We start from the raw sequence: 3,985 nt of genomic DNA on the forward strand, positions 1-3,985 counted from the left end.
AAAAAAGAAAAAAAAAAAAAGAAAAAAAAAAGAAATGGGGTTTTTGTTTTTTGTATTTTTATTAGAAATGTTAGCCAGGTGGCCGGGCACAGTGGCTCACGCCTGTAATCCCAGCAGTTTGGGAGGTTAAAGGGCCGGGGAGTGGGGGGGGAGCGGATCACGAAGTCAGGAGTTCGAGACCAGCCTGGGCAATATGGTGAAACCCCATCTCTACTAAAGATACAAAAATTAGCTGGGCACGGTGGTGGGCGCCTGTAATCCCAGCTACTCAGGAGGCTGAAGCAGGAGAATTGTTGGAACCCCGGAGGTGGAGGTTGCAGTGAGCCGAGATCATGCCATTGCACTCCAGCCAGGGCGACAGGGTGAGGCTCCGTCTCAAAAAAAAAAAAAAAAAGAAATGTTAGCCAGGCTGATCTCAAACTCCTGATCTCAGGTGATTCCCCGGCCTCAGCCTCTCAAAGTGCTAGGATTGTAGGTGTGAGCCACTGCACCCAGCCCCAAAACACCTAATTATTTCTAATGCCAGCTGTCATAGTATGGCTGTACCATAACTTATCTAAGCAGTCTTCTGTTGATGGACATTTAGGTTGTTCTCATTGTTTAAAGTATTACAAATTAATGATGCAACAAACGTGCTTTTACTAGTTCACGTAGGGCAGTATCTTAAAAATGGCAATGTTTAAAGGATATGCAGGATCTGTCTCTTATACACATCTAGATGTGTATAAGAGACTATATATATACTGTATACATATATTGTGTATATATATGTACTATATACATATGTACACACTACTTTTTAAAAAACACTATACATTATTCTTCAACTTGCTATATTTATTCATTATTATGTAATGAACAGAGTTCCATGTTAGCACATAAAAAAACCATAAATTTTTTTTTTTTTTTTTTTTTTTTTTTTTTTGAGACAGAGTCTTACTCTGTCGCCCAGGCTGGAGTGTGGTGGCACGATCTCAGCTCACTGCAACCTCTACCTCCTGGGTTCAAGCGATTATCCTGTCTCAGCCTCCCGAGTAGCTGGAATTACAGGTGCCTACCAGCACACCTGGCTAAATTTTGTATTTTTAGTAGAGATAGGTTTTCACCATGTTGGCCAGGCTGGTCTCAAACTCCTGACCTCAGATGATCCACCTGCCTCAGCCTCCCTAGGTGTTGGGATTACAGGTGCCAGCCACCTTGCCCAGCCAGGATACTATTTTTCAACACGAGTATTTTTTTTTTAAGGTTAGTGTCATTGTTATAAGAAAAATCTACATTAAGCAGGATATATATATTTTTTCTTTGCAAAGGGCAGGTTTCTCTAGCCTTAACACGAAGAAAAGAAACAAATATATTTGTTCCTGGGTTTAGAAGATGCTTATAAACTTTGAAGGGGACTTCTCATTTATTTAGAAAATGACGAGTGACAGGAAGTAGGTGGTTATAAAGCAAGAGGTAGATTTCCTTTTCTAATGTTTTTAACTCAGGCTGATATGGAATTGAATGTAGATTCTTCAAAATTCATGTTGACACTTAGAGGGAGGCTCATCGGAAGGTGACAGCCAAGAGGAAACCAGCTTGAGGCAAAAAAAAAAAAAAAAAGTGTGATGTGTGACCCACCAAAAATGAATAAGAAAAATGACTCTGCTGGTCATACTGATGGATCATGGAAATACAGTCAGCCCTTCATATCTGTGGATTTGACCAATGGCAGGTCAAAAATATTTGGTTAAAAAAAAAAAAAAGCATGGTTGCATCTATACTGAGCATGTACAAACTTTTCTTCTTGTCATTATTCCCTAAACAATACAGTATAACAACGATTTACATAGGTTTTTTTTGGTTTGATTGGTTTTTTTTAAGACAGGATCTCACTCTGTCACTCAGGCGTAATGTAGTGGTATGATCATGGCTCACTAAAGACTCAACATCCTGGGCTCAGGCAATCCTACCACCTCAGCCTCCCAAGTAACTGGGACTACAGGTATGCACCACCATGCCCAGCTAATTTTTAAAATTTCTTCTGTGGGGAAAAGAATAGGCTCTCACTATGTTGCCCAAGCTGGTCTCCAATTCCTGGGCTCATGCAATCCTCTTACCTTGGTCTCCCAAAGTGCTGGGATTACAGATGTGAGCTACTGTGCCTGGCCTTGAATTAGGTATTGTAAGTAATCTGGAGATGACTTAAAGTATGTGGGAGGATGTGTGTAGGTTAAATGCAAATACTACATCATTTTATATCAGGGACTTAAGCATCTATGGATTTTGGTATTGGTCGGGGAGCCTGCAACTAATCCCCTGCAGATGCCAAGGGGTGACTGCATAATGGATTCCAGTAATATGACTGTGTCAGCCTGTCCACCTCTTCATCCTTTGTTCACAGATGGCTAATCTGTAATTTTTGGGGGGTCTTTTTTTCTGGCAGAGATGGGTTATTAAAAACTTCTTTGCTGGACATGAAATTCTGACACATGCTACAACATGGATGAACCTGGAGGACATTATGCTGAGTGAAGTAAGCCAGACACAAAAGGACAAGTATTGTATGATTCTACTTACATGAAATATACAAAATAGGTAAATCCATAGAGACGGGAAGTAGATGAAGGGAGTTATCTCTGAGGGTAGGCGAAACGGGAGTTAGTGCTTAGTGGGTACAGAGTTGTTACTGGGGACGATGAACGTTTTGGAAATAGCGGTGATGGCTGGACAATATTGTGAGTGTGATTAATGCCACTGAACTGTACACTTAAAATGGTAAAAATGGCAAATTTGATGTTCTATATCTTCACACACGTCTTTGCTGGAGCAGAAGCGAGAGGTTAGGTTCTGTCAGTGTTCCCATGGCTTAGCCTTCCCTTTTGTTTTTAAAAGAACAACCTCTATTTTTAGGGATTTTCACACAAAGGCTTGTGGGCGTGGGAAGTTCTCCCAGCTGCCCTCCTGTTTCTCAGAAGCCCACATGGAAGCCTCACAAGTTATTTAAGGTTTAGGAAATATGCCAGATTGGGAATGGAGATAATTTAATCTCTCTGTATGTTAATTTAGGTTTTTTTTTTTTTCCTGCAACATGAGGCCCTGGAAACCTTACTTCACCCCTAGGAAAGGCAGTTCTGGGTCTCGCTGAAGGTGGTGAGGGTAATTCACCCCTATACAGCATGCCCAGAGCACTTTCCTGGCAAAAGCACTTCCACGCCCTCAGAGTCTGGGGTCACCTGATCACGCAGCCAGGCGCACATGGAGACCCCCGGTACCGGGGTCTCGGTCAGCTTGTCCAGACGCTTCTCGGCACCTGCCCAGGGTGTTGCGGGTTTCCCTGCACTCCGGGCTTACCCCGGGCTTTCTCAGTCCTGCGTGCAGTGCTCACAGCCATTCCTCAGAGCCGCACAGGGTAGGCTCCTGTCCCTAGCCCCCTGGTCCCGGGGCTGGGCACCTCCGCTGGTGGCACTGTCGAGGGGGGAGCGGCAGTGGCTGGTCACGTTGAGCCTGTGGGCTTGCGGCCCCTACTCCCTGTTTTCTCCCAGCCCTGCCCCTGCCCAGGTGAAAGTCCTTGTCCAGTTAGGCGCGAAGGCCCGACCCTTGCGGAGGGAAAGCCTCCGCACCGCCGCCTCTCCACCTGGGCCCGAGACTCCCGGTGCTGGCGTGGCAGTGGTGCCCCCGCCGGGACAGGACAGCTGGGACCCGTGCAGCCGAGCCGGGGCAGCCACGTGGCGGCGGGGCGGGGACCGGGCGGGCCCGGCGCTGGGAGCTGGCTGTCCCGGGAGCAGGTGAGGGCGGAAGGGCTGTGGGGGGTGGAGAGGGTGGTCTCGGGACAGTTCCTCTCCCCGGCCCGCAGTTGGGAGCCAGGTCTGGGGTCACCTTTGCCCCCACCTCCCCGCCCAGGTGGATTCTCCCCTACCGCCGGTCACCCGCGCGCCGGCACACGGGCGTGGCCCCAGTACTCGGGGTGGGAGTTCGCGTCTGCGTGGGGTACCAAGGGGTCCGG

General features: G+C 47.1%; 1 protein-coding gene across 1 annotated transcript in view; it reads left to right on the forward strand.

Moving 5' to 3' along the window:
- The first annotated feature begins 3,707 nt into the window (after positions 1–3,707).
- SLC12A8 (solute carrier family 12, member 8) overlaps positions 3,708–3,985 on the forward strand; it is a 134,781-nt gene continuing 134,503 nt past the window's right edge. Inside the window, exon 1 of the mRNA XM_011971534.1 lies at positions 3,708–3,767. The gene's annotated coding sequence lies outside the window, so the exon portion shown is untranslated. The remainder of the gene's footprint in view (positions 3,768–3,985) is intronic.

The sequence above is a fragment of the Mandrillus leucophaeus genome, unplaced genomic scaffold (genome assembly GCF_000951045.1).
Source record: "Mandrillus leucophaeus isolate KB7577 unplaced genomic scaffold, Mleu.le_1.0 Scaffold123, whole genome shotgun sequence".
Lineage (NCBI taxonomy): Eukaryota > Metazoa > Chordata > Mammalia > Primates > Cercopithecidae > Mandrillus > Mandrillus leucophaeus.